The sequence below is a fragment of the Triticum aestivum genome, chromosome 7B (genome assembly GCF_018294505.1).
Source record: "Triticum aestivum cultivar Chinese Spring chromosome 7B, IWGSC CS RefSeq v2.1, whole genome shotgun sequence".
In the NCBI taxonomy this organism is placed as follows: Eukaryota; Viridiplantae; Streptophyta; class Magnoliopsida; order Poales; family Poaceae; genus Triticum; species Triticum aestivum.
In genome coordinates, this window is record NC_057813.1 from 759,501,626 (window position 1) to 759,518,534 (window position 16,909).

Sequence of the window (16,909 nt, forward strand, 5' to 3'; positions counted from 1 at the left end):
ACAATAGTCTGAGCCTTATCCCCCGAGCCGCTCCCGCGAGCGGATGGGGGATCCCGTCGCAGCCGCCACCCACTCCCTCCCCTCCGGCCCCCTCTCCCTCGCCGCCGCCTAGAGGCGCCACCGGGCAAAGCCCGGCCGGCGTAGGCGGCGGCGGGGCCGGTCATTTCCCCTCCTCGCGGACCCCATAGCGGTCGCGGGACGGTTGGCCGCCGGAGGCGCTGGGCTACGGCGGGGCTCAGCGGCGTGGTAGCGGGCATGCGCGGGGGTGGGGGCGCCGTCCGGTTGGCGCGGCCTCTCCCTGCGGCTTGGTGGCGGCACGGCGGCTGCTGGTGAAGCGGTCCAAGGTGGTGATGGGGGCTTCTTCTCCGGGTGGTTTTGCGTGCGACGGCCTGGTCAGATTCGGCCGGATCTGCTGCAGGTGGCCCGTCTGGCGGCGAGGGCTAAGGCCAGCAGGGGCCACGGGCGACCGGTGCTGCCGTGGTTCGTTTGACGGTGCTGGTGGCGTGGTCGCGGCGGCGGTGGTGTGTGCGCATCCAGGAGTCTTGCCAGGCTCCTCTTCCCCGGCATCTGGACGACAGCGTGCGGCACGGGGCGGGCCTCCCTTGGGTCCATCCTTGGCGACGGGGGCGGCGGATCTACCCCCTTCTTCGACGGACGGGCGGCTGTTGGTGGTCTCTCGCCAGTTTGCGCTAGTGCCCGTGTTGGGGCGAAGCAGGTGCTTTGGGGGGGGGGGAGGAGGTATGGGGGCTCCGACGTGGTCGAGCCGCCCGTCGCCGGCACAGGGGATGCCGGTCGTGGCCGTGTGCCGCTCCTTCCCTTCCCCCTTCCCCGACATGGTGCTTTCTGGTCGCTTTCCTGGATATGCTTGAGGCGGGACGGTCGCGGCCGATTCCGACGTGGTCGGGGTTGGTGGAGCTGTCCAAAGCCATCTCCTTTAATGGTCTCGGGGTGGTCTGCTTGCAGGGCGGCGGCCCTGACGGTGGGAGACGTGTTGGTCCTGGGCAGACTGCACGCCTCGGGTGTGGGCGAGCAGACATGGCCGCTCAGGTGGCATGGATGCAGGTGGTTGCTGGAGCGGGGTTGCATCGAAGGGGTCGGAGAAATGGGGTACATTACCTGCCCAGTCTTTGGACTGGCCGACGGCGGCGGCGACCGCGGTCGTCGGTTCCTCCTTGCAGGCACCGTCGCAGTGCTCTTACTCCCTTCATGTTGCTCCGGGTGAAAACTTGATGCGCGGGATCGGACGGTGGCGGCTTCCGTAGTCGTGCCCGTCTTGGAGGCACCGTTTTGGAGTCCCCGCTCCGACATTGGCCGTCTCGCCTGCTTGGTGGATCGCACTTGTGGTGGTCTCCGTCGGCTCAAAGCGGTTGCTCATTTGTAGTGTGCTTAGTAGTCGTTGGGGTGGTGTTTCAGTGCCCAGCACCTTTGTATCTTGCCTTGGGTGTGTGTGTTGAGTGTGGTGTTGGCGTGTGTTTGTATCGGTGCTGTCGGATGTTGCACTGTTGGTTGCTTTATAATATAAAGCGGGGGGAAACCCTTTTTCGTACAGAGGAGCAGATGTGGGCATGGACGAGGGAGCACCAACAATTTACTCCGTCCCCAATCGATGGAGTATATTTAGGGAAATAAGAGGTGCCGAAGTATAATTTGTACTCCCTTACGGCCGATCGGGATTCTGTTAGATGCGCATTAGAGGAGTAGAACCGACTTTTTACTTCTCTAACGCTCAATAGGGGATTGGTAAAAAATGCCCTAATTTTTCATAATTCGGCCGCAAGTGAGTCATGTTGGGAAGTAGGGCAAGCTCCAGAAATTATTTATTTCTCACCCGACGGAGTCGCTCGTCTTCAAAGCATCCAGTACTAACTATACGGTTGCAAAAATTAATTGTACGAATGTGTATATGCAGGTCTCAAAACATAAAGTTACACATATTCCATTGCTCATACTGCATAACAAGGTCGGATCACTAAAATAACTAGTACATGAAAAATCAATGCATCAAAATTGTGGACTTAAAAATAACTATTTTCAACACACACTTTAATCTTTGCATTGCACACACCCAAGGGCCATGTAGTGTTTATGCCTAGCTAGCAAAAGTAATAGCTTATAGGTAGTTAGGAAAAGATTTTCATGGCTCTTAGATGGGAAGGCAAGTCGATTTCCATGATCCAGGTACCCCGCCATTCCTTCATCATGCGCATCTCCTTCCTCTCAAGATCGAGCAAAACGAGTCGGATACAAAAACTTTTTTCCGCACCATGACGGGGCAGGTTTATCTGCAGCAACACGGCGCCGCTCTTCTCGCCCGAGCTCATAAACATAATCTGCAGAGGCCGACCAGGAGGGACATAGGGTGCCAACGAACGTAGCTCCGCCTCTTTCTCAATGACGGTATCCAGAGCCCAACCACCACCAGAGAGTTGATGCCACATAGAGATCGTGGAGCCAACGGTGGCAAGCAGCCTTAGTAGCATGTGCCCGTCCGTTTTGTCAGAGAAAGAGTAGCTAGAAAGAGTAGCTAGAAAGCTCCTTGACATTCAGTTCATTCCTACTGGAGATCAACTTGCTGATGGTTTCACCAAGCCTCTTACTATCAGGAGGTTAGAGGAGTTCAAGTACAATCTTAACCTTGGCCGAAGTTCATGAGGTTTAGATTGAGGGGGAGTGTTAGAATATATGTATAGGATAGAGATATACTTCTCATTCAAATTGTACTCTATCTCTATCTCTCCTTCTCCCTCTCGGTTTCTTCTCTTGTACCGAACTTCTCCTCCTGAGATCGATCTTCTTGATCTCTTCTTGTACTCCAAGGCATTGCCAATATAAATATAATGCGGCCCGAGACCAAAGGGTTATATGCTTCAACCAAACTTACAAAGGGGGGATTTCGTATTTTTTCCAAAACAGAAACAGAGGAAGAAAGAAAAAGTTAGTAAGAATGAAATGGGTTCACTCTAGCCAAGGAAGAATGGAATGAGGAGTAAGTCAATAAGTGTATCACAACAGTGGGATGTGTTTGTACAAGTTTGCTGCTGGTGTGGAATAGTAGTACACTAGCTATACCTGCGCGGCGGTACGCCGCGCCCTGTTGATGCCTTGTCGTGAATTTTTTTCCAAGTTGCTAATGGAATTTGCGATGTTCTGCGAGGTGTTGCTGAGTTGCCATTTTTTCAATCGGTTGTGATTCAATGTAGATGATATGTGTATAAAATTCTGATGCACTGTTAGTAAATTGCCATGATATTTTCAGTTGTAAAATACCTCTTCCCAAATAACATCGTCAACATATACTCATTTATTACAGTTTACACTGAAAATAAAAAAGTTGAACAAATAGAACTATAGTCAAATCTGAAGTTAATTCCAGCTAAGTTTTCTACCTGGTTATGTATTTTTTTCTTTTTCAAAATTCACAAACTTTTTAAAACTCGATATTTAGTTTTTTAAAACACGAATTTTTTTAATTTCTTGAATTTTTTGAGGTTTGTGAACTTTTTGAAAACCAGGAACAATTTTCAAATTTGTGATTAATTGTCAAATTCGAGGACTAGTGAACATTTTTAAAAATCCACAAACGTTTTCATGTTATTCAACTTTTCTCAAACAATTTGTCAATGTTTTTAAAATCCACAAACTTCTTTCAACTTCCTGAACTTTTTCTTCAAAATCCCTGAAATTCTTTCAGTTTAACAAAAATCCTTATTTTTTCAAATCTGTAAACTTTTTTTTAAAATCTTATGGTTTTTTTAATCCATGATTTTCTCTCAAAAGTCAATGGTTAAAGGTGAACGGTCAGCAGTCAATGGCCAACCGCTCAAAATGTCAAACCCGGCTTGGGACGATCCAAGCGAACCGATCTGCTCACGTTGGTATGATTTATCCCACTTGGCATCCCGCTGGTGCCACTTTAGATTTTGGGTGCTTAAGGGCAAATTAGGAGGTCTTAGATCTAAGCTACCTTGTTATAATCGACCCATAGGATTTCTACTCTTATACTAAGATCGAACACATTAAAACTACTCATAGTTTATATCATTCTAGTGTGGCCTCATGTAGGGTTGGCGCCTGTGATTATTTGACACGAAAAATAATAACAAACAACGATGGTTATCGTGTTACTATCTCTCTACGCGCCAGGGGAAATAAAAAATTGTGGGCGTGTCAGTGTACTAAGTACACAAATAAACATAGGGAAACATGCACTTTATTAATCTCTCATTGGAGAAACAAAATTACAAGATCCCTTTACATATGCGCTCCGTGGCCTACTAGCGCGGCCTGCCTGACTGTAGCGATTGTGGTCTCCTGGTTTCCGGGGCCTCGGAAGGCTCCCGGTTAATTACTCCCGCAGGTTACTCCACGGGATACCTCCGATTAAGCCGTATGGTCGTCTTTGTCGTCTTCGCTTCGCGTTCTCCATGCATGATGATGATGATGTGTATGTGGGCGGCGGCAGAGCCCGTGTCCTCGTCGGTACACGCGCCGCATGTAGCGTGGCCTTAGCGGTGGCTGCGCCCGCCCTCGCCGTCGTGCCTCGTTGGTCTTGGCGGCGTTGGAGTAGTTGGTGTTGTGTAACATGGGTCGCGCTCGGCTTAGTCTTCTCGACGACATGTTGCTTTATCGGGGTGTTCAAGGGGCTACGCCTTGCGGGTGTAACGGTTTGGGAGACCGGCGTCAGTGTAAAAACTGACACGCGCTCACGTTGGCGTGGCCGGGGTGGTTGGCACCTCGTCTCGGCTAGACGCCGAGTATTCGGCGGTCCGCCAAGACAAAGGAGGCCGCCCCACGAGGCCGTGGATAGGTGGCGTTGTAGAGGCCGCGTTTCCTTGGGCTGGTGCTACACCAAGGGGTGACATGTACGCCGGCGACGCTGTGGACCTGTTCACCACGGTGGGTGCACCTCTCAAAGGAGGGGCCGGTCTTGTACTGCGTCGCTGCAAACTCCGGCTCGGTGAAGGATTTGTACGCCATTGGCCTGTTCGTCGGGGACGCGTGCCTCGTGAAGGAGGAACCGGTCTTAAATATGTGGTTGCGGATATTGTTTCCACCAAGGACCTGTACGCCGTGATGGGAAAGACGAGTGGCTGCGCCGTCAGCGAGCTCCGGCTCTGCCGCACCGTCCCCTCAACGAGTGCGACGCAAAACCTGTACGCCATGATGGGAAAGGCGAGTCTCGGGCTGCGCCCTCAGCGAGCTCCGGTTCCGCCATGCCGTCTCCTCCAAGAGCGTGATGCCAAAACCTGTACGCCGCGATGGGAAAGGCGGGTCTCGGGCAGCGTCGTCAGCGCACTCCGATTCTGCCACGCCGTCTCCTCCAAGGGTGTGATGCAAAACCTGTACGCCGGTGTACCCTTTGCCATGAACCTGTTCACCGTGGCTCTGTTCGTCGCCAATTGTGTGTCGCGACCTGTAGGGCGCCGGGGCTAGCGATTGGGCTGCGTCATTGGCGAGCTCCGGCTGCTCCCAAGTCATCTCCAGCCAAGAATATAACGCCTGAAAGAGAAAGACTTCGCGTAGACAAACCCCGACGGTGCCGAGGCAGTTTTCTGTTCCGATGAAGTCGTCTCCGGCGGCAGCGACGGGATCACACGAGCGTCATCTCCGGTGACCGGCACATACCTCGGCATGCATGCTGGATGTGAAGGAGAGAGACAAGAGAAAAATTAGACGATCATCTCACCATCCGGAAAAGTGAACTTGGTGTTCATGTCGATGCCGCCGAGGTCCCTTGTGTGTAGATGGATGAACGCCGGCCTCCTCTCCGTGCACGCCAGTGTAGATGGATGAACGCGGCAGCCTTGCGGCGTGATGGCGTGGATGGATCTCCTGATGGATGCGGCGTTTACGCGTGCGTGATGGTGTGGATGGATCTCCTGATGGATGCGGTGGCCTTGCGCGTAGCTGCGTGGATCTCCCCCTCCTCCCCTACGGTTTTGGTTTCTGAATGTATTTATAGGCAGGTCAGCAGATGGACTAGGGTACAAGCCGAAGCATCGCGCGCCGTCGCGGCCGTTCGCTCGCTCCCGATCTTTCTGGATCAGATAATAATGCACGGTTGTAAAAGTTTATCTTCTTCGATGCTTCTCTCGTCCACGCTGATCCGGCAAGCTAGAACGTGTAGATTGGTACACATACGCGTAGGGCGTACGTGACCCAGATCGATTTACTTTGTCCGGCAGCTGGGGCCATCGAATCATGCATGCATGCATGCGTTGCCTAAGAGGTGGGCTTCATGCAATCCAGCCCATATAATATTTGACAATTAATGGAAGTGTGAACATGGCACATTAATTTACAAATTTTACTGTCCATGCAACTATCCCTTCACGCATTATCTACATGCATGTATATGGATTAGTACAAATCGCAGCTCATGCCAACCAAGGACTAGCTAGTAGTGCATGTGCGTAGACAGAATATGTAATGTATCCACGACATTCTTTGTTTCTTTCCTTTTCCTTTTCCAAATCGGGAACATATACATAACAAAACAAATGTCCCTCACTGATCCAACTTTTTAATTAGGTGTGACAAAATCTCGTCAAACAGTGATGAAGTGACATAGAGATTTTGCAAATTCTTGCATATAATATTGTGGTGGTTTAGCACCGGTGGATGAGATCTTTGGATCTTTGGTTTGTACGCGTTGAGGACATGTGCAATGGTATAATGTCCGAAAAATTGTTGCATGCCTTTGCCATGATCTTATTAGTTTGTCTTGTAAGCTAATTCCGTCAGCATTTATTTGTTGGCGGGTCATGTTGAACTGCCATTGTTTGGTGCAGACTCGTGCTTGTGCTGAAAATAGGCTCCTCTTCCTCATAGCTTCAAAGGCACAGTAACTATGCTCATTGATGATGACCATAGCTGATTCAGAGTGATGACATACATTTCCCATATGAACATGTTACATTGAGGAGAAACTGTAGAAAATTGTCAAACATGAAGGCAAATCCACATATGCTCTGTGTATATGCGGTGGTTTAGTGGTATGACTCTGCTTGAGAATGTGCATGTTGACACAAACTATTACTTATGCATGCATCACGCCTAAATCAATCTCAATTTGCTGGGCTAACTAATCCATTCATGTTGCAAAAAGAAAAAAAGAAAGAATGTTCAATAAGTCGGATATGTTCACAGGTGGATATAACAGGTTCAGCTGAAGCATTACGTTTCATAAAATAAATAAATAATGTCAAAACCCTAATAGATAAAATAATCCACTGTTCTGTCTCCTGATATTGGTAACTTGCCATAATATCAAATCTTTCCAAAGTTCTACTCATCTACATCGACTATATCAACCATGCAAGTATTGGTAGTGTTAGTTACAGAAAAGGATGGGAGCAACACTATGCACCTTCAATTTGAGACCTTGTGCATAAACCGTCGAAGGGAAGCACTATTTCAATATGGCTCTTTGCAACTGCTCTTGGCCGTATGCAAGTATTGTTGTGAGGCTTGTCCAACAACATTGTTATGTCATCTGAAATAGAATGATTGGCAAAATTATGGAGCAAGGGAGATACCTAATTACCTTTTCCTGCTAACACAATCTTAATCCAGGTCAAAGAAAGAGAGAACATCCAATTACTAATCTTGATTGCAATTCAAGTCTAGATTTACTCCACTGACATTAGAATTTAAAAGTGCAATTGCTAACCAAAGACGAAATTGTAGCTCTATCAAGTTGCTTATGATGGACACATACAGGCTAGAGTGATTAGGGTTGTAACCGAGCAAAATTATAGCAAAACGAATTTGCCGTGGTGGATCTCGTACCAAAATTGTTCTCTGGCCTCTCCTTCGTCATGCTGTTCAATGTCTCTGACAACAGACTCGTAGGAGAAATACTAGAAGGAGCCAGTACGCCGTAGACACTGGCCTGTGTTGCATATGCTGCCGTGCAACATGCCAGCGACCGACTGCCAAAAGCAAGCATATCTGACCTTTTGGGCATTGATCCTGGCCGCCATGGTCACCACTCACTACCGGGCTAGCATGTGTTGCGCCGATCTGGGCAGATGCAAGGTAGAAGGCACAGATACTAAGAAACATGTAGGACAACACCGCCGAGGTAACGCACGAACAGTGATTACTGAGCATGTGAGATGACACAGGCTGCGGTGCTGGCTCCGGCGAGCAACAATGACAGCGTGGCCGCGGCGACTCATCACGGGCACTGCTAGGCAGCGCGTTGTGGTTCCCGCGCCCGAGATGGTTGCGTACAGACGGGCGCTACATGACGTGACCCGCGATCGCGGCTTCGGTGGCGTCGTGGAAATGAAGAGCCCTGAGATGGCGAGGTGGCTCATAACATAAGCATGGGCACATAGTACATATGACCATTGATCGCCTCACTAGTCACAAACATCGATGTCTGCAGTCTCACAGTTCCCTCCATGCGCATCCAGGATCCACCCGCCACCGAAGCGGAGGGCCATTGGGGACGGTCGCAGTCGCGGCCAGGATGAATGGGCCATAGTGTCCCCGGAGCCTGGGACCATGTCACTGAGGCTGTGTTGTCACGGGCACGTGAGGCCGACTGGTGGAGACGACGATGCCCGACGGCCGCGCTGCGGGTTGCACCTCCCTCCGGGGACCCTTGTGGGCGGTCTGCCATGGCGCAGCGGCACGGACGTCGCTGGGGTTGGTGACCCTGGTGAAGACCATGTACAAGGTAGCGGCCACGAAGGCCGCTGGGTCCATGATACCCACTCCAGTGGCACATATCCTCCGCCCTGGCCGGTGTGCGCGCGTATGCCATGGGCCATCACCGCGTACCCGACGGCCTCGCTCGTTGAGACTCCGTGACACCTCTGGACGGTGGAGCAGGGGATGGAACGGCCAGGCAAGATGAAAGATAAAGCGGGGTAGATGAGAGGGGGTCGAGGTGACAACAGCGGACAGGAGGTCGATCTCAACGGCTGCGAACTTCAAGCGCCGACGGGTTGGCGGGCAACCACCTACACTGTGTAAATACAATACGTAAACAAACTAATTAAACATACCAACACACGCAGAACACGGCGGGCGGCGAGCATCACGATGGTCGTCGCAATGAATGAGCCCCTGACAATTCATCGCGGACGGCAGTCTCCCCCATTAACGCGTAACGATCTTCATTAGGAACAGAACGACCCGCCATTGCGCACAGTTGATAATGGGGCCAAGATTCCAGGAGGACGACCCCGACGGCCTCGACCAGCATGAATAGAGCTACATCGAACCATCAGTAAATGCAGGCACAGAGCAAGAACAGACAGGCCGCAATGGAAGAAGCAACAGCAGGAAAAGCTCATATTTATAGCAGCTCGGAGGTAATAAAAAAATTCAGAAACAACCCCGAACGATCCAGGGAGGTAACGACCAGAACACACGACGAAAGCGGCGACCGCCTCTGAGCCGAACGAGCGATGCATGTGCTATGGGGTACGAAGCCAAATTGAAAACAATGACACACGTGGCGTCCTCCCAGTAGAACAACAGAATCCGTGAGAAGAGTGGACGAACCTGCCACAACATGCACGCCTGCGCATGCACGAGGAGAAAAATAAAAGAGGGGGAAAAAAGCGACGCGTCGGCCAAAGCATCGACATGCACATCCAAAAGGAAAACGCCAAAGATCATGTAGTCCAATCAACGAATCAATTCCGGTCGCGCATGCAGGCCAATGTGAACACGCCGATCATCGCGCATGCACACCAATGGAAAACTTTGGCACAAATCCTAGGGAAGACCTGCTAGAGCCACCCGAACAAACCCACTCAGCCACATGCTCCCAGTAAATAAGTTGTCATCTCTCCATTGGTCCGATTAGCACTGTTAAAAAACCTTGAAAAAACCAGGTAAAGGAAACTGAGCTAGGTGTAGTATATTTAGAATTTAGAATTAATGTGGCATGCTCTTAATGCTGTGAACGAAGTGCAACAAACTTAGTGAGAAATCGGGTGAAGAAAAATTGCAACACACACCCATAATTGTACACGCTAATGGAGAGGACGTTGAGAAAATTTGCATCTAAACGATATGTCCATACAACAGATCCTACCCCGCCACGTCCCACACAAATACACGTGTCGCCCATACACAGGTTCCCAAGTTGCTTTCACCCAAGTGGTGATACGTGAGAGCAAAATCATCCTCGGAAATAGGGGTTTTGGTACTAGTTCACTCGCTGCCTGTCGAAAGACTTGAGTTCCTGTCAGAGAGGGATTCCTTACCTTGATGAACAATCGATCAATGTTCGACTCCATCTGTCGATAAATTTGCGTCTGTTACATGGCTCATCATCATTGCTCCCCTCTATGGCTAAATAATGCCGACCTCAAAATATGCTATTAGCATGACGTTATACACCGATATATTTAGCGAGACAATTCTTAATATGCTATAGCGTGCTATTAGATATTGTTGAATGCAAGTACATTGACTGTGAGGGTTATACTTTTAGATATTGTTGAATGCAAGTACATTGACTGTGAGGGTTAAATTTCGTGGCCGCGTACGACCAATTAATGCAAGTAGACGTGGAACCCATGGACGTGCTACGTACATGAGATTTTATCAGACCTTGATGGACATTTTTAGTCTCAATAAATTAAAGGAAAAAAGATAACTGTCGCCATATATAGTAGTACTATTGTGTAATTAAGTTTGCAGTCAACGAGGTGAGGGAGCAACCCTGGCCAATAGCTCCACTACAATCGACGGGTAATCGATGATGAGTTGCTCAAAGCCGTCGCTCTTGAGAATTGCTTTGAGATTGCCTCTATGAGGAGCAAGGAAATCGTAGCATGCGTCCTTGAGCGCGTGACAGCCATGCCGGTGAGCCAGCTCCAGCGTCGTCGCCACTGTGGTTGTGTTGATATGTCTGCGTAGCTTCTCCTCGCATATGGACTTGAGCCTCTGGAGGTGATACCTGTCCGCGGCAACAAGCAAATGTTGAGTCATGGCGATTCTGTCACCCTCGTCAACGACATGAGGTGGCTGCAGGTTGCCTCTGTAGATGAAGCCGAGCATGGCCTCCAACACACGAGGCTCCATGTCGTGGATCCGAACTGAAGGGGCGGTGTTCTCCCTCATCGACCCCGTGAACAAGGCCGCCAACACCGGCGACTGAGCGGCGAGGAAACGCCTGTGTGCCCGGAAGGTCTCATCGCCGACCTCGAGGGCCACGTCAGTGGGCACCTCGTCAGAGAAGACGTGGACTAGTGTCTCGTGCACGTCGGTGGGTACATGAGTCGGAGTCGGACTGCTTGGCTCGTTTGGCGGCAGCTGGGCGGTGGTCTGGGTGACGATCATGGGCACGGAGAATTTGCACCGGACGGTGAAGGCATCGTCCTTGAGGTCAGCCGATTGCTCCAGGTCCGTTGTGCCGATGAGTCCGGCCGTTTCGTAGTCTGCTGGTTCGCCGGCGGTCGTCTTGTGGAAGGTTATGTAGCCTTGTACTGGATTGCCGTCCGGGCCGAGCAAGGAAATATTATAGTCCACTGGCACTTTGTATCGGCCGTTGTCGCTGTCATCATGGCTTAGCAAGAATGTTACACATCCCCTGTCGAATGAGCAGCAGCCGTTAGGGTAGTACCGCAGGTACCAGCGACGGCCTCCGGCAAGAAAGTTGGCTGATTTGATGTACGTGCCGTGGGTATAATAGATTTTGGTGGCCGAGTACCCGCTTATCGCCACGTCGTGGGACGCCCGCACGGTCTTTGCAACGATAGCAGACGCACTACTGTGCGACGCCATGCCGCCGGATCCGTTAAAATTCCTAGCCACAGCTCCGCACACCCCTACCTGCCTGCCTCTGCGTGTTAGTACAAGGCTACGATCATCCCATCTTATAAAGGGCCAACTGACTCCGGCTCCGGCTCGTAAAAGTACTACCTGGGCTGTGTATTGCCTCTCTACATACACGGAATCTTCTAAAAACTAGCACTTGTAGCCGGACTCTGCTACATTTTTTTTTGAACATCGGACTCTGCTATAGCTAACCTAGGCGGCACGGGCGGCGATCCCATCAGCACCACCTCGGCCTCCGTCGTTTGCTCTTCCCCCTCGCCGTGGCCGGAGGTCACCGCCGGGCGAAGCCCGTGCGGTGGTGGAGGCGGCGGGGCCTTCCCCTGTATGCTCTCGCGACAAGACAGGCGTTGGCGGCTTCCCATGCGGCGGTTGACGGCGCCACCGACGCTGGTCAGATCTTCGGCCGGTGCATCCGGCGTCCTCATCCATCCAGATCGGGGCCAATCAAGTCTATTTGTGATCCAGGTGTGTGCCATCAAGTACTTTAGGATGTTACGATCCAGGTCAATGACGGCTGCTTCCCTGAGCTCTCTTTCTGGATGTGATGCACACTGCACCAGGCACTAGGAGGGCTCCTTCGATCCACATGATTCAGTTCCATCGACAGGTAGGCTGCTTGGAAGGTGGTGCGCCCCGTGCTACGGCCATCTGCACCCCTGCGTGTTGCGTTCGCCACCCGATCCGGCAGGGTTGGTCGCTATCTGCGGTGCTTCCCATGGCGCGCGTGACGGGCTCATCGGGCTGCCGCGAATTCGTCTGCCACGGTTTTGATGGACGCGAGGGCCCTGGATGTGAGCTGCCATCCATGGTGGATTTGGTCTCTACTCTCTGCGGCGAGCTGGACCACATATTCGGTGTTGTGGGTGTTGTCGGTGTCAAAACCGGCGGATCTCGGGTAGGGGGTCCCGAACTGTGCGTTTAGGCGGATGGTAACAGGAGACAGGGGACACGATGTTTTTACTCAGGTTCGGACCCTCTCGATGGAGGTAAAACCCTACTCCTGCTTGATTGATATTGATGATATGGGTAGTATAGGAGTGGATCTACCACGAGATCAAGGAGGCTAAACCCTAGAAGCTAGCCTATGGTATGATTGTTGTACTACGGACTAAAACTCTCCGGTTTATATAGACACTGGATAGGGCTATGGTTACACGGAGTCGGTTACAATGGTAGGAGATCCACATATCCATATTGCCAAGCTTGCCTTCCACGCCAAGGAAAGTCCTATCCGGACACGGGACAAAGTCTTCAATCTTGTATCTTCATAGTCTTGGAGTCTGGCCGATGATGATAGTTCGGCTATCCGGACACCCCCTAGTCCAAGACTCCCTCAGTAGTCCCTGAACCAGGCTTCAATGACGACGAGTTCGGCGCGCATATTGTCTTCGGCATTGCAAGGCGGGTTCCTCCTCCGAATAATTCATAGAAGATTGTGAACACCAGGGTAGTGTCCGGCTCTGCAAAACAAATTCCACGTACCACCGTAGAGAGAATAATATTTACACAAGTTCAATCTGCTGACGTATTTTGCACTACTAGAAAAAGGGCTATAGATGGGATTGACACTAATGGCGCACCAGACAAGCGGTGCGCCATTAGTATATACTAATAGCGCACCACCATCTGATACGCCATTAAAGTTGAAACTACTAATGGCGCACCTGGCCCAGGGTGAGCCATTAGTATCAATTTTTTTTGAACTAGTGCGCCTGTCCAAACATACTAATGGCGCATCCAGACACAGTGCGCCATTACTAGTTGTAACTAGTAATGGCGCACCTGTCAGAAAGTGCGCCACTAATGTTGTTTTTTTATTATATTTTTTATTTCTTTTTTTGCAAAACTACTAATGGCGCACTGTTCCACCGTGCGCCATTACTAGTTTAAACTAGTAATGACGCACTGTGGAACAGTGTGCCATTAGTATGTTTTTTTTTGCAAAACTACTAATGGCGTACCACCAGAAGGTGCGCCATTAGTAACCTGGATTACTAATGGCGCATTTAGAGTTGGTGCGCCATTAGTAAGTGGGCAACAACAAGATATTTTGGACATCCATCCATCCATCCGACCCAACGCACCAACACACACACACACACACACACACACACACTCTCGCTCGAACCCACCCAAACCCTCGTCGCCTCCTCTCTTCCCACCAGAACCCCTCTCTCCCTCGCCGCCGTCGCCACCCACGCCGCCCGGTTCTGGCGAGCTCCGGCCGCGCGCAGCACGCCGGCGAGATCCCCTTGGTCCGCATCTGAATTACCTCCATGCAGATCCGCGGCTCCCCCACTGGCTAGGGTTTTGCATCCCATTTTGTTCGCCGGGATCCGCCATGGCAGGCCACGGCGAGGCCATAGGTGACCGGATCCAGCACTGGTAAGCCCCTCCCCCTCCTTCGCCCACCATCTCCTCCTCACCTCACCTCATCTTCTCTTCCTTCTCTGCAGGTTGCCATGGGCGTGCCGACGACGACGGCAGGAGGGGCGCACCTCCGTTGGGCGGGACGCCTCCATGGAGATGGATTCCCTTGTCCGCCACCACGCAGCGGCACCATGGAGCCTCCCAGCGCCCCAAACCCTAGCGGAGAGAGAGGAGCTGCTCCTAGTACAGCACGCCATGGAAGGGATTTTTTGGTATTTTTGTTGTTGTTTCTCTTCCCGATCTAATCATGTGGAAGGCCCTTTTCCTCACCATGATTTATTCATCTCCCCTTCCTCTGTTTTGTGCAGGTTGCTCTAATGGCGAAGCTTCTTCTGTAGGACACCCTCCACCCCTTCCCTGCATCCACCTCCTACCCCCATACATGGTGAGCTACAACCTCTCTTTCTAGCCCTTGCAAATCTGATCTGGAGTGGAAATGAATTGCAATTGTCATGGACACTACATAACAGCAAGTATTGGTTCAGTTTTTGTGTGAAATTCGATTGTCATTGTGCTTTTTGATGCTTGCTTCAGAAAAATAAAATCATGGATAGATAGAAGATGGAAGCAGTGAGCTTCCTTTCAAGTTAGTAATACTAAAAATCATTTGGCTCATCAATTTTTCATGTCTTGTGTTAAATCCACACCATTGCAATCTGGCTATGTATGGATGGTTTGGTACAATTTGCCATGGATGAGTATAGTAGTTACGTACACATGTGCTTTGTAGTTTTAGTCCTTCTTGTGTTGCTGCACTTAGTCTAGAGATACAACAACATTAGTTAGGTCATGGATGGATGGATCAATACATACAGCTAGCACTGCTAGCAACAACAACAAAATAACCTTGTGATTGATTCTGTTGACGCTAGCATGCTCTATTAGTTTTGGAGCCCAACCATGGACTGTACGTACTAAGCTAGCTCAAGCACACACACATGCAGCTTGATTTATTTCTGTAGATACTAGCAGCAGCACGCGTGTCTCCTATACTAGCTTGCTTAATTTCTGTACTAGATGATCGATGCTGCACTGGTCTCTTCACTTTCTTTCTTTCTCTCCTACTCTCACTGATAAGAACATGTGCTCCTTAATCTTGCCATGCCAATGATGGTGTCCTGAGGCTCTCATCGTTACTTAAAGATGTTGCACTACTTGATCCAATGATGCAATAGTCCTAGCACTACTAGGCTGCCTGAGGACAATCCCTACTTCAAACCCTACCTCTGGGCTAGTTGATTAGTAGTGGGTTTGTTGGATTTCATCTGAAAACTAACCCAAGCTTAATTGAGGGATCCCCTAATCATGGAGTTAGTTCTAGTTTGAGTTGATCTTTGGGTTTGGCTTTGATCTATACTTTGCTGGCTCTACTTCTGTCTTTTGGGTTATTGGCTCCATTTATGCAGTGTTGGCTCTCTTCTATTGTTTCTTTGATCAACTTAATCTGATTGGGGTTTGACTAATGTTTCCAAACTCGTAAGTGCTAGCTCCTACAGCAAAGGCATTTTGCTAAGGGGAATGCTACATTTAAACCTTGATCAATTTTTTCATGTTTGTTGTTTCTTGTTTTGCAGGCCGATGAACTGGAACAAAAAAGCAGAAGATGAAGAACTAGATAGTTTAGTATAGGTTTAGTTTAGGACTTTTTCTAGATACGCCCGCTATCTAGCGGGAGAGGGAAGGGAGCGTTGGAGGAACCGGATGAAGACGAGTTTCATCGTGATGATGCTCATCGTGATGACCGCAGCTCTCTTCTGTGTGATGGTAGTTTAGATGATCGATATCGACTTGTAATGTGAAGACAAACTCGCTACTCGCGGTCTCGAGACTTGTAATATAATGTTCTATCTTTGTTCAGTCTTTTCAATTCGGAGACTAATATGATGAATTGTATTCGGAGACTAATATGATGAATTGTATTCAGAGACTAATCTTCTATTGTATTCGATGAATCTGTTGTTGATGTGTGCTGTATATATTTTGTCCAATTATACATTTTGTAACCTGTGCAAAAAACAGAAAATAAAAAAATAAAAAAAACCTAATATTCATACTAATGGCACATCATATCACAGTGCACCATTAGTATGCCAAAGGATACTAACGGCGCATCATTAAACAGTGCGCCATTAGTATACCGATGTTACTAATGGCGCATCTTGTTGTTGTGCGCCATTAGTATGCCAAAGCACCTGGGTATACATGGCCCCCTGGGAGGCATACTAATGGCGCACTGTTGTATATACTAATGGCGCAACCATTAGTATACCAGATACTAATGGCACACCTGTGGTGCGCCATTAGTAAAATATACTAATGGCTTGGCACTAATGGCGTGGCACTAATGGCGCACCACTAATGCGCCATTAATGACCAAATTAGGTGCGCCATTAGTAGGCCTTTTCCTAGTAGTGTTGGGGCGTGACGTCACACCACTACCAAGCATTTACTTGAATCGTTTTTATTATACCACCTCAGCGCGTTTAGCGAAGCGGTTTCCTTGGCACGTCTTGTCGAAGCAGAGATCGTGTTCCCCTTATTCCGGGATTCCCATCAATACGGACGTGGGTAACCCAACCGCGCCATTGATTGTGGCGCTTGGGAGATAAGCGAGTTTTACCAGGCCGGTAGGGACGCATAGTCTTCATCCGCCCATATATAAGGGGAT